The 14,994-nt window shown below is 38.1% G+C and overlaps 1 pseudogene; it reads left to right on the forward strand.

Annotated features, from left to right (window-relative positions):
- The window catches only part of LOC132070674 (centromere protein J-like), a 40,908-nt pseudogene that overhangs the window by 14,818 nt on the left and 11,096 nt on the right, over positions 1-14,994 (forward strand).

Consider the following 14,994-nt stretch of genomic DNA (forward strand, 5'->3'; position numbering starts at 1 on the left):
TCAACCACCTAACCCACTCATTCATAGTACTTATCCTTATTGGACACTGTTAAGGGCAGGCCTGTTCCTAATCTTTGGTAATTAGTATAGCTGCAATTCCTCAGGGCTGAGATTGCCTTCTGCACTACCTCCATTCTCTTACATTCCATCCCCGCAAAGGGACTGGGCTAGCTCACACTTCTCTGACTGTTGTGATGAGTCTAGAAACACAAACATGAGCATATCAACAGTTTGCTTAACATTTCGCAATCTTATTTAAAGGGATAAGCACTGAAACATTGCTTCAGTCTACAGAGAGCCCCACATAAAACCTTTCCAGACAGGACGGGAAAGAAAAGAAAAGAAAAGAAAAGAAAAGAAAAGAAAAGAAAAGAAAAGAAAAGAAAAGAAAAGAAAAGAAAAGAAAAGAAAAGAAAAGAAAAGAAAAGAAAAGAAAAGAAAAGAAAAGAAAAGAAAAGAAAAGAAAAGAAAAGAAAAGAAAAGAAAAGAAAAGAAAAGAAAAAGAGAAAATTGCACAGCTGCTTTGACACATTGCTCTTGCCTTGTACTGGGAAGCACTGGTTGAAATATAAAGAGCTTGGGCACCTCTCCTATTAAAGCATTCTGGAGGTGGCATAGCCCCACATGTGAGACCTGTCAGAAGGGACACCTGGGTTCTGCACCTCTTGCTGCTGTCCACCTCCTGTGTCACCTCTGCCTCCTCAGCCACATTCTGGTGCAAGGCAGGTGGGAAGGTTGCAGAAACAGCACTGCTTGTCTTCTATGGGACTGGAGATGTTTGGAGATATTTGGTGTGTAGCTGGGAAAGACTGAGGGATGCACACAAACTTTTGTATTCCTGTTGTTGGACCAGAAAGTCCTTCCAATATGTTGCAAAGGACTTCAATAGCGCTGGCTGTATTGACATGATGAAGTGAGTTATATAGTTCCTGCTAAAGCAACAATGTGTGGTATGAATGAGCAAGTAAAGGCTTTTTTCTCCAGTTGTCAGCCCTAACTTGACCTAAAAGAGCAACTTACCACTAGCTGACACTCAGAAGAAAAAATAATTGAAGCAGAAGCTGCCTTCTTGTGGTGAACATAGCCAGTGAGCTTCAATAGGAACATGCACACGTTTACGATTTTGTGAAATAGAATAGAAAATTCCTGGTTAGAAATTCTCATGTGTACAAATATTGGTTATTAAACTGTTTAATGAACTGGCTTACAAGTCACATAATTACAGACACACAAGTCGTTCAGTACTGTCTAGCAGTGCCTTACTGCCACATTCTGTAGTGAACACATTAAGCAAGCACTACAAATCTCTATAGGCAGGGAACATGAATCTTACCTTATCCTTTCCATGACTCCAGCCCTAGATTTGAGGATCAAACCCCTATTTTCTTCCCACAGATTACATCCTTCCACCTACTTAATTCAATTGCATTCTGTAAAATGTTTTCAAAAACCAAAACCTTGTGTATGTTGTTGAAAACACAAACATTTCTAATTATTTTAGGATGTTTATTTTTAATTTATTCATTCTGTAAAGACTGTTTACATTGTCCTTTTTCCTGCTGCTTAGAGAGCAGTCAATTAAAAGACAGACATTTCTCTGAAACTTTTTCTGCTCCTAAAGAAGAATAAGGAGAATAACTAAAGGAGGAGATTTCTTCATCTCACTCTGGCATAGAGAGAAAGATGAAGACTGGAAATATGGAAGCCAGGTGAGAAATTATCAGTCAGTCAGCCTGCAAACACATGGTTTTCCTTGAATGTGTATATATACTCTTTGTTTTATATATGCAACACAACAGCTCTTTCCTTTGCTTGAGAGTGGCAGGTGTGCATGGGCAGAAATTGGGCAGGTCTATGGCCTGGCAGCTGATCTACTTCTGTATTATGGAATGCTGATCTAGCCCATATGAACGAACGGGTGTTGTAACTGTGATCTTCAAAGCATAGAAGGAAGGCAAAAGTTGGCAGGGAGAGATAAAATCTACTGATATGCCATTGCTTCTGCAGTGGCCATCAGTTTATGATGGCATCTCATTCATCCCTGTCATTCTTCTTCCTCTTCAGCTGTGCCAAGGCCAATTTTTATATGCCTATATATTGAACAGGGCAGTGAAATAACCCTTATTAAGATTATCTGGAGAGAAGTGTAACATTTAACCTGGATCACTTTTCTGATGTGGTTCATCACTACACTGCAAAAGAGCACTGTGAAGCTGCTCACAATGGGCAAGAATAGCTGGGCTGGCACTGGTGATGGAAAAAATGCTCAGAGTTATTATCTTTCCTCAACAGAAGCACATAGAAGCAGCAGGTGTTTGGCATGCTGAGCCTCTCATCAAGTATAAAAAAGAAGCAGCAAACTTGTAGGAAAGCACAGACTGAGAGCAAATGTCATGAGAATTTTCATGTGTTAACCATATGGGGAGTTGGACAGAGAAGGAAGACAGAGATCTCCAGAGCAGAAGGCTGGGAAGATGTGGCAGGACCATATGCATGTCTGGGCAAGTGGCCCTGTCCATGTATGTATTTTTGGATCAGCAGTGAGCTTCTGAAGTCTGTCTCCCAGTCACCCCTACTTGTTGTGCTTTGGTTCACATTGTGACATTACTGTGAGCTGGATGAAGCTAAAGCGCAGAATGTTCTCCAGCTCTTCATGGCATTTTTGCTGTGGCACAGGCTATATTTGGTTTGAAGCAAGCTTCACTGAAATGAGTATTGCCTAATGTTGAGTCCTCTTTAGCAAGAGTTTTCCATGCAAATCTAATATTATTAGCTCATGGTGTGGTGATAGAGACAGACTGACAAATGAAAAGGCTGTCCATGGTAGAGTGGTGCTGGGTAGAGATGGAGTGTAGGGAGGACAGTGATGTGCTGCACAACCAGCACTTCTGTTAACCCAATAATTTTTTAATATTTAGTAGAAGTTGTTAATAAGTGACTAAATTAAGGGTCAAGTACATTTCCTTTGAAATATGTTCATGTATGCTGTACTATGCTTCATTTTGAGCCAGCTTTCATTATCGCCCTCTACAACATTATAGACATTATTTTTTTCTACTCTATCACTCTTCACCATCTAATCCAAGCCATTCTATCAGTAATACAGTGAGTTCTTTGTGATTGTCATCAACCCTACTCTGAAGAAAATGACTGAAATGGTTTTTTTTCTGACTATTTTTTACCTATTTCTAAGGACCAGCGGACACCAAAAACTTTTGCTTGCTGGAAGCATGGAATGCTTGGTCTAGACAGGATATTTTAAAGTGAGAGCTGGATTCACACAATAGGGAGATTTTATTAACAATCTTCCCATTTTAAAAGAATTGCAGAGACTGTTTACAGTTCTTAACTCCATATCACCTCCACACAAATTATCAAAAGAAAACTAACTAAAGAATGTTACAAATAAGTACCTCTTTTTTCCTTGCCTAGGCAAATCACACCAGCAATTGGTATTTAGACAGAAGACTTCTGAAAAATTTGTTGAAGAGCAACTTAAAACTTTTCTCATATAAAAATAGCAGAAGGAACAACAGGTACTGTTGCTATTGGTGTATTCACTTTGGTTTTTAACAAATCCTCATAGACAGAGATACTACAGGGGCTCTGTTTGGGTTCATTACATGCTAACACATTTTTCCACTGCTCTTTCATGTGATATTGGAAGAAGAAGGGCTGTATCACAATCCATTCCTCCATGATTTCCCACTGAATTCCTCTGTTTCCACCTATTTTCTGGGTCATAGTTTATGCCCAGGTCTCAAGACACTTAGTTAAATTAGACATCAAGGTTGACTCTGTTTGCTCCATAATAACTGGTGTCTTATGTGCCACTGCTGTGAGAATGGGGGCATTTCCAAATACAGGTTTTATATAAAGGTCATGTACAGTGGGAGTGTTCTGCTTTTTGCCGTGGGTACAGTTTGAGATGAGCTTATGCCTGACACCTCTAGGTGTCAGACTCAGCATTTGGTTCAGCTTGGTGACTTGGAAGTTTCATCACTTGTGTGTTTCATCACTCAGAAATTTTCTCCAGGTCTCCTTGGCAAAACAACATTTCAAAATTATGTATTTATGTAAAAACTATTGCAAAAACTACTGAGAAAACTACTCTAAAAATTATTGTAAAAACTACTGAAACTTCCCCTGAAAACAAAGAAGGACAGAACTTTTCTTATCTTCTATCATATAGACATTTAGCACCATCTTAACCCTTTGAGTCTACTAATGAATGAGTTAATGGAAGCATCACATAGAGACTGCTTCTAAAACAGTGTTTCTCCCACCTTCCCTGGAATGTCAGGACTGTTTCTTATGTACTTAGTGATCCGTACCCAGAGTCTTTCGGATTTCTGGTGTCTCAGTTTCTCCAGTTATTGTAAATATCTTCCTTTCTGGAGAATGATTCTGTCTGTGATTGTCAGGATTTAATTTTTATTTTCTTCCAGAGGAAGCCAAAAATAACACCTTCAAAGGTTTTTTCTGAAATTGAGAGAAGGCATGGCAAGGCTCAGAAAAATTAAACAGAAGCCTTTAAAAGAAGACAGCAAGCATTCTAAACCAGAAGACCTGGTTTGAATTACTGGGGTCATTTGTCCTAGTCTGACCAAGTGAACAGAGGCATACTGCAGCCAGGGGAATGTGCTCAGCTAAATCTGCAGGTCAGTAGCTCCATGCAGATGGATACACATGAAAAAAAAGCAGACTGTGCTTTGGCTGACAGGGAGACAAAGGTTAAGACTGACTGTGAAAAAAAAGTAGTTGAACAAAGTGCAGAAGAAAAATAAGATGGGGGAGATGAAGACTCAAAGGAAAATCTTGGTGACTCACCACAGAGAAGATGGCCTGAAATCCTGCAACCATGTCCCAAGACAGTGACAGACACAAACCTACAAGTAGGTGAGGAAATAGAGACTCATCACATGAATCCTCTGGGAAAAGCAGGCAAAACTGCTGGAAGATTTGTAGAGGGTACTCTGCAAAAGGACCTAGGTAGGGTGGATCAGCCTCTGGAAGGTCATCTCATAGAGAGAGCAAAAACTCCCTAGGAAGTAGGATGTAGATACAAATCACATCCAGGAGGCAGAGTGGAGAACAGGTCCTGCATTCACACAAGGTCAGAAGTGGGTTCAGGTCTGCCCACATGAAGTTGTTCTGGGGAGCCAGAACTCAGAAACCCAAGGCAAATCCGTACTGGGCTTAAGATGGTAAATGACAAGATAATATCAGTTACTTGTAGCTCACCTGAGGCTGTGGAGAATGAAAGTTCATCCTCAACCTTGCAGCAAGAGTGGAAAAGGAAGGGAACAGTCTTCTCGACACAGGAAGTTGCATCTTTTTCCTGTGAGTCAATTTGCTTACCCCCAAAAAGGGATGATGACCCCAAATCTCACCATGCTCAATATCCCTCCCAGCATGTGCCTCAGGGAGCAGATCACTCTGACAGACATTTGGATCTTTCTGATGGTGATTATCCTAGCAATAAACCCAGTGGAAGAGAAGAAAAATCTCTGTTAGGAAATACAGCAGATCACCACCAGAAAAACAATATATATTCAAGCAATTTCAGGTCAACAAGATGTCTCCTGCAGCAGAAGCAGAAGTGATTCTCGTGCTGGAGCTGTTGGTCTGAAAGGGAGCAAGGCTCGCTCTTCTGTTCAGCAGTCCCTATTTCATTTCACAAGATTGAAAAGGAGAGAGCATGAGCTTGAGTCAAAGAATGGGAAGAGGGCCAGCAATGTTAAAAGCTTACATCTGCCATCTTCAAGAGTGGAGTTTCCTACTTTCAAAATTAAAGAATCCCCTGAAGTGGAGGAACTACAGAAAAAAAACTGTTTGCAGAGACATTGGGTAAGAGCAACCCAAGTATTTGCACTACTAAGACCTGTGGGAAGGGAATACTTGCATAATTAGGCAAAACGCATCAATTCTTTTTGATAGATTAAGCAATAAATCTTACTGCACTTATGAAGTCTGTTTCTTCTGGACAGGTATCTATAATACCCAGAACCTTCACATAAAGGTTCTGGGTATTATCATAGATACCTGTCCAGAAGAAACCTGGAACAACCTTAGGGAGGATTAGAGACTGATGTACACCACAGAAGAATCCCTTCACTGACTGTGGTGAGAGAAGAACATGAGGAAGCAACACATTTTTGCAGGTAAATGTGTACACACAAGAAACTGATTTGTGTGTGCAGTGAATAAAATATTTCTTTTAGTATCCTTAAAACCAGGTTGCTAAATTCTGACTTACCAGCTAGTTTCTTTCCAGGGACATCTGTGTTGTTTTTGAACTGAAACACTTATTTAGCCATCTAGATTAAAAGTAAAGCACCTCACTGAAGGAGGCTAGCTCTCAAAACACTTCTGCAGTTAGGGTCTAAAGCTGAGTAATGCCAAATGCTTCCCATAATTTGCTGAATATCTTTGGATTACAGTGAGAGCAGTAAGAAGTCATGCTAATTTTTTTTTAATATAAAATCAGGCTGCTGACAGAGTAAAGGATAAACTTCTCACATTCACATCAGGGTAGCACATATTTCTGAGGTTAACAAAAAGTGTAGAGCACACATCCATGCCAACAGCATTCTTATTTCAGGAATACTAATATTTTGATCAGAATGAAGATGTGTTTGATACTATATAAATTTAAGTTGAAAATTCAAGAGAGCCACTTTTGTAATTTGTAATTATTAAATGCTGTAAAAGTTTTAGTTTGCTTTGGTTTTTGTTTACATCTTCATGGAAGAAAAATAACACAAAATCCCTGCAATGAATAATTTTGGAATTATGGGGTTTGTAACGGAAGCGTCTTTGCAGCACTAACTAGTGTAGGCTAAACAAATGCCTCTAATTAAAATTGATTTTACTTACAATCAAATAAGAATATTTAATGTGATGAAATCTATTAGAAATTAGTAGGTGCTATCTATTATAAACACAGGAGCGATTCTTTTCCTCTTGCATTTCAAAATTAGTTCTTAACTGGTGCAAAATTAGCATAATTTAGTATTTAGTATTTAGTTTTTAGTATTTAGTTTTTAGGCTTTTTTAGTTTTTGGAGCAAAGTAAATTATGCAAAGTAAAAAGTTATTTTTCAGATCTGCTTGTCCATTCTTCTTCTTTTCAAAGATGATGGGAGTAGTGCAGAAGGCTATTTTACATTTATTGGTTTGTATCATTTTCTCCTCTAGCTGCCTTTCAACAAATTGCTCGCACTGTATTAAAAATTAATGATTTCATTAAAGATCCTTCCTGTATCTCTTGTTGACCATGATAGGTGTTCCAGATGTATTTGTGGGATCTGGCAATTCATGAAACTACTAATGAAATTAAGTGCTGCTTTTATTTTTACTGCTGTAAATTTTGACTGTGGAGTGATGTGCTGGTGCAGAATTACTGCAGTGCCAAATTCTGCCAGCACTCTATTCTCTGCCTGCTGACTGTGCTGCCTTACCAATCAATTACTTTGGCTTTTTCATAATAATGCATATTTTTAAAAGAGCTTGCATGGATTTATTCATGTCATTAGCCACAGTGGCCTCTAGCATTTCCACACAGATGTTTATCCAAAAATGCCTGCCCAGTATAATGTGTACATATTTTCACTCATTTTTTCTAATTTATGAGCTAAAACTAATTGCAAAAGGCAGCTTGTCCTCCCTGGCTGTGTTGGCCCTGTGCTGATTTATGCAATCCAAGAATCTGCTTTGCATTTTTAAATCAGTAACCCTGTTAGGTGCATAAGATGACTGCCCATTGATAACAGTTCACTTGTGCTGCGTGACAACTTGTGCTCTCTGGAAGCAATGAAAATCCTTTTCAGAGCAGCACAACATGCCCAAACCTGCCCAAACCTATCCATTCCTTTGTTTCCAAGCACTTTGTTTTCAGACCTTTCCAGGCACAAACAATATAAGCAAGAGGGTAAAACCAGTTGGGATGCAGTGTCTTGTGTGTGTCTGGTGCCCAAGAGAGCCTGGACAGTGCTCAAGGCAATAACCTGTGTCTCCACCCCTGCAGCACTGAGGCTGTTCTGCTGGCACTGGGTGTCAGCCAGAGGATTCTGTGATGGTTATTCTCTTGTTCCTCCAACAAGTGCAGCTTATTTGCCATTTTTAATGCACAATTTCCTTATACTATGGAATCTGCACACTTTGTGGACCAATGGCAGCAGCCACCGTATTGGTGGTTGGTTAATTTTTTCCTACCTGCATCTCACTGAAAAACCTTGTCTCAGAAAAAAGACTTTTGCTTCACCTATGTTCTTGCTTCCCAGGCAGCCCTGTATCAATTTTCCTCATGCAGAGGTGTGCCTGGCATGCAAGCAAGAATTTCAGTCCATGCAAAGTGCTTAGCCATTTCTAATGTATTTTCTGTGTTCTGCACCTAGCTCCTATTTGTAATTTATAGCTGGGTTATGAACTGTTTGTCAGCAGCTCCAAAGAAGTGTAAACAAGTGCTTCTGGTATCCTTGGTTATTGCATTTCCTCTGGTCAGGGCCTGTTTTCTAGCCTTGACTTTACACAGTACTGTTCAATCCACAGTGGAAAATGACATACATAGATCTTGCATCTTACTGTTTTTATAGTGCATTGTATTTCAGAGTAACTAGTCTGGATATGGAGGCTAGACATAATCACATATGGGCTCTATTTGCTCATTCAGTTTGATTATTTTGAGGAGAATTAATACTTATATTGACTGTTGCTGAGGCTTTCTCCACCCTGCCTTTAACCAGAATATTAGTCAAGTTTATTTAGAATAGAAAACAGCAACAGCAATGACATTAGGTAATTAATTACAAAGAGCAGCAGGATATAGGGAGTTTGTTTTTCTCTTAGTAGCTGTGAGAACTTTCACATTTTGCTCCTGAGATGCTAAACTCTGTTACTGAGAGGGAAACATGAGGTCATGGCTGCCTCAGGGCTGAGGTTATATGCCTGTAGTTCATGTTTCTTTTTGAGTAATAGTGAAGGACAGATGGTGGCTGTACGTCATGAAGGGAGCTGGAAGCTCACTTTTTATTTGTTAGCAGGAAGCTCACAAATAATTTCATGTCAGATTAAAAATTAACTAAGAAGTTAGACCACAGTCAAATAAATAAGCTCTGCTTGCGGACATGGAAAGATTTGTATTCTTCTTTGTATTTGACTCATGTTTCTGAGTGTTTAGTGCATTTCCAGATCAGTCCTGTTTTGAGCCATTGAGTTCAAAGGCAAATCTCTTCTGAACACCCACATTTAACTCTTGGAGCATGTTTACCTGTGGAAAATCAATACTCTACCCCATTTCATTTGGGTCCATGGCTAATCTGACTTGTAGTAATGACTGGGCAGATGAAAGTACAGCCCAATGTCCAGCTTTGCGTGATTGCAGGGCTTCAAAGATGTGCTGGCCGGCAACAAGCTGTGCCTTCCACAGGTCTGCCCTAATTTAGCTATCTGAAAATAAAACTTAAAAGCCTCTAAGTTCACAGTCATTATATTGTCGAAAATGTCAATTAGAATTCTTTCCAGCTGCTAAATAGAAGAAATTTTGCAGGTGAACGCATGCATGAGTGTTCCCAGGGAGGAAGTACCTTAATTTTGACAAGTGCTGATAACTGCTTGCCACTCCCAGCAGTATCAGCATATGAGGGACATGCCCAAGCCCTGCAAAGATCATGCCCAAAGAAGGTACATTTGAAGACAGTCCTTCATTACAGTTTCATATGCCAATTTCATACTCTTTGTTTATTTTGTGAACAGAACATGAATAGACCAGCTCGAGACTGTCAGGAGCCAGGAGTTGACTCACACTTTGGAATACAATAGAGATCAAGCTCACTTACTGCAGAAAGAAAAAATTGCCCAGAGCAAGTTCAAAGGAACAGCTAGAGTCATTGGAGAACATGTAAAATCAGAAGAAATGCAAGTAAGCTATCTTCTGTAGAATAAATATGCAGTTCTTATCAATTAATATCCTTCCACACAAACATCCTGTGTTTTTGCCTGTATCTTTCCATTTTCTACACATGGCAAATAATTGATGCCACTTCTTTAGAATAGTTAGATATACAGTGAAGATTTTAATTTTAATAATATATTGCTTTGTCTCGTGTTTTAAATGTTCATCCCTTTCTTTTGTATAAGAAAAAAAATCAGGTTGTGCCTACCACTTTTTAAGGATGTTAAAATATTCCCACATTCCTCATACTTCCTTGTACTGATTTGCTCAGCTGAGCTGACTCTTGAAAAATTTCCAACTCCTGCATAGTGAACTTTCCTACTTGTAAATATTAGACACAGTTAATGGCCATCATTCTTATTCCTGTGCTGAATATTTGTTATTATTTTTTTTATTTAAACTATCCTGATCTTTGGCTTTGAGGTATTTACGTGCTATCTAGCCCTGTGTCTAACAATCTAACCTGCCTAATTACATCCCCAAGTCACTTATTATGTTTTTTTTTTTCTAAATTCCTTTAGGGGATTCCATCTTTTAAAAGATTTTTATTTCAGACTTCTTAGTGATAAAATCATCTCTGATTATCTGTGGCCATTATCCCTATTAAAAAAAACTAGACATAATATGACTTGAGGGGCAATTTTCTAAAAGAATCACTGATAAACAGAGAAAAAAAATGGTAAACCATGTGAAGCCAATGACAGAGATGGGGCAGCTGAAAGATATATTTTTACAAAATAAAAGAATGGGCAATAGTAAAGCTCAGAAATGTCTGGAACAATGTTTTGCTGCAAAAGGATATCTAAACCAAACTGATATATCTGACAGCAAACTGACAATTTGAATTACTTTCATGATCAAAAAAGTTTCAGAACAACTAAAACTGGCAACATAGTACTTTGTTCAAAATTTCTATACTTTATTTTTCATTTGTACATTTTTGAGATACATATTTTTGGACCATACATATAGTAAATGTTTTTTCTCCTTATCTTGCATATTTGTCTACAAGTTGCATTTTCAACAGGAAATGTTTCAGTGAGGCCATTTTAGTATTTTGATTTTAAATGTTTTGAATGTACTCGCTGCACAATATTTTAAAGCATCAGTTTTCTTTTCACACGGGTTTAGAAAAAAAATGAGAATTTTTGCCAGGGAATAGTTGTGTTTCTTAACTATGCCTAGCTCTAGAGATGGAATTTGATAGAATTGCTTTAATTTTTTGTTCCCACCTGAAATACGTAATGAGGGCCAGTTCAAAAATTTAATTTTCCACAAAACAAAACCAAAATATTTTGAGGTTAGTTATCTCTGTAACTCCCAACTTCAGAAGTCTGCTGCTTCTAGAAAATGGCTGGATGTGCCAAATTCAGAGGTGGCAGCTCACAGCTAAGAAAGGAATGTAATCAGGATCAAATGGGCAGACACACAAGTGTCTGCAAAGTGAGAAAGGGTTGCATTCAACAATTGGTTGACTACAGAGCAAACTGCACATTTCTAGCTCGACTCCACCAGTATTCTCTTTGCACTATCCAGCATTAGTGCCCTGAAGGAGAAGGACCCAGTGTTTGCATCAGCATGGGTGAAGGAAGAAGGGAGAAGGCAAAAATAATGGAGATGGAAGCATATGGAAATGTCATCTCCCAATTTCATTACTTTCATTTTCAATTCAATTGAAAATTATGTCTTTGCAATCCCCTGCTGTTTGTGAGAAGGATCAAAGTATTCCAGTCCCCTTTTAACCACATGAAGATCTGAGTACCTGACATTCTTGTCATTAAAATCTAGCTTGCATTCTAGCCTTTTCTTAAAGACATTAGTTGACATTTAATGCTGATTATTTGCATGATTAGTTTGAATTTTCTTCAGCACGGACTTGTGTCTGCTTATTTTGTAACAATTGGTTTGTTTTAAATATAGGAGTTTGCAAAGTAGTTTTTTGTTGTTGTTTGGGGAGTGGGTTTCTTTGTTGAAATAATTTCAAATGTGATTTTTTTTTTTTTATTGCATACTTTAATACTGTAGACCTATAAGCAGAACAAAAGGCTCCATGTTTGTTTCTGGATATGTAAGGTGGGCATGCCTAGGTCAGAGCAGGCAATGTCATGGCACACTTCTATTTTTTCACTGACAGATATTAAAAGAGCAGATTGCTGGACTGCAGGAGGAGCTCCAGAGAACTGAGTCCTACTGGCGTGCTGCCTGCAGCAAACTGAGAGACCAGGTTGAGTTGCTGACCAGGCAGAATATGGAGCTTTGAGATGAGCTCAGAGCTTCAGGATATCAGAGACAGAAAGCAGAAAAAAACCTCAAAGCTATAACTTTCATGGACAGAAAATCAGAGACCCTGGTAGTGGCAGATACCTTCTGCTTAGTACTGTTTGAAAAATTCAGTAGTTTTTTCTTTGGAGCTGTCATGTGTGAATACTGTCCCTCCTCCCCTGCTTAGCCTGAAGGTAGGAAAGTCAGCTCTACAGTGAGCCATGTTAAAAGGCACTCTTTGTGTGGCCCTCTTCCACCTAGCCTTTTTGTCCAGGAGGTGTGCAGCTTTGCCAGGTGATACAGCCAGCCTATCATAGACACTTAGGTCAGATATCTCCCTCCACTAACCAGGAAGGAACTCTAGATAACTAATTTACTTTCAGTGACTAAATTAAAGCCTCCTAAAAAGCCTCCTGAAAACAATTCTACTCTTTATATATATAGTGCCATTTACCTGTTCCATAAAACATCTCTTCAGCCTGGAAAAAATACAGCTGGACCTTCTATTAAATCTTAGTTCTTATTTTAAACTGTAAATTTTAAACTGCTGTAAACTTTCTGGAAGGAAACACCATCAGTGGCTTGCCTTACAGAAGCACAAGTTGAATTCTTGAATAGGAGTTACACTAGGATGAAGCAGGAGGAATAAACAGAGTGGAAAATACAGCTGGCTAATGTAAATGTCTTTGCTAATCTCTGGAAATCAAAATGATTTAATCACAGGTTTACAGAGTGTCTTGTAATATTTTATTCAATATTTCACTTGTTTAATGTACTTGTAGGGTTTTACTTGCTCCATTAGTATATAACTGAGTAACTTCTTGTAGGGGAGTTAAAGGAAATGAAAGTTACTCACTTTTTACACAGGAGAGAGCAAGTCTTGGTGAAATTAAATGGTTCGCACTAGAATTCAAAAGAAACCTGAAATTTGGGTTGAGTGGATCATTTTATTCCCTTGTGCGTATTCAAGGGAGAAAAATACATGCTTTGAGGGATCAGTTTCATCCTGTGTGTGTCAAGGAAACTAGAAAAAACAATTATCTCCTAGGTGGTCTAGTCTGATGAGATGAACCATACACTTCTGCAGAACCTAGAAGAAATGAAATGGCTGAACCTAGAAGAAAATGAAATTGAGACATTTTCTCTTAGGCATTTCTCTAATTTTTAAATCTAATTTCTAGTAAGGTATCTTCAAAAAATGTTACAACCACCAACAAACCTATCCTTTGCTTTATTGGAATGTAGTTTTGTTTCTCTTTTTTTATTTGATTGTAATGGACTCGTGAATGAAATTTTTCACCTAACACTTACATTTCACTTAAAATGTAATTTGAAGTTAAATTTCACTCTATTTTTACTTTTCCCAAACTTATCTGCTCTTATGACTCATCATTTTATAGATTGTGAAGGTCAGAAAAAAAAGATTAGTCACAGGCACAAAAATCAAAATATGTAAAAATTCCAATAAAAGCAAGGATAAAAAAAGCTAAGTAACTTCTGCTGTTGGCCAGATTTCTGTTTTATTTCTACCACTTTGCTGATGTAAAACTACTACTCAAGACACTGAATATTTTTGGTATGTGAAAGTAATACTAAGATACACTATATGAAGATGCTAGGATGGTACCTACAAAGTTTTGGTCTGATACTGGGCACTTTCAGACCCTAGCAGAACAGCATGTGGAATTTCATTTATTGTGTTTAAATATCATAATTTTTATGAAAAGACAATGGCTTTAAATTTGAGTCAGATGGCTTTGAAGGTGGTCTGATTCTACTAGGTGTGACTTGAACTTAAAATTACATATTTATAACAAATTCTCCACTATGTTTCAGAAGCTATTCTGTGAGGGACAGCATCTTCATCCACACCAGAAGAAAGTTCATGGAGAGATAATCACAAGAGCCACATCATCTCTCATGTGGGGCTGAAGACATCTTTGCAAAAACACTTCCTTAATGATGTGAATAATAAAGTATGCATCCCTGCTACCAGTAGTCACTTTTCCAGAGTTTCAAATACATATTTAAGAGAACGTTCTTTGGAATCAAAATTTCCACAAATGTAAGTGTGTATAAGCATGATCATATTTTCTTGCTTGTGCATAAATTGAATTTATGAATTGTATATTTTCTTTTGGTTTTGCAGTAACAGGAGAAAAAAACATTTTCCCCCCCTCTTTTCTAGACCTAACTGAATTGTGTGTTGTTTTCAAAGAGTTTTCCAAACTTGTTGCAGCTGCTACTCCACAGGCTGATTTTACAGGGAATGCCCTGTAAAACCATAAATCTAGTATTTAGCCTTGGCAAACCATAAATCTAGTATTTTGCCATTTGAGGCTTTACTTGCCAATATGTAACATTGTCCTTCTCCCAGTTCAACTCAGTGGGAAAACCACTCTGATTTTTACAAGCTGTGACAAGTTAGCTCAGTATGTCAAGTCAGATGCTTATTTCTGGCTAGTGTGCCCATGACTGCTCCTCCACAGCCAGCTTACCACATTTCTAACACATCTCATTGTTTAGAATTTAGATATATAAATATCTCTTTATGCTTTTCTTTCTTTTGGCTTTGCATTTCTTGATTCATATTATGGACACCTTGGATATTACAAGTCCCTTTTCTCACTTTTGGTCAGATTTGGTTGAAATCTATGCTGTGTTCAAGTGTAAAATCTCTCTGAAATTAATCTCTACTGGAAGCTATTCCTTTGGCTACAGGAAAACTTGGATTAGCCAACACACTCTGTTGTCTGCCTGTATAGGGACTGAAATAAA

Source organism: Ammospiza nelsoni, chromosome 3 (genome assembly GCF_027579445.1).
Source record: "Ammospiza nelsoni isolate bAmmNel1 chromosome 3, bAmmNel1.pri, whole genome shotgun sequence".
NCBI classification, from domain to species: Eukaryota; Metazoa; Chordata; class Aves; order Passeriformes; family Passerellidae; genus Ammospiza; species Ammospiza nelsoni.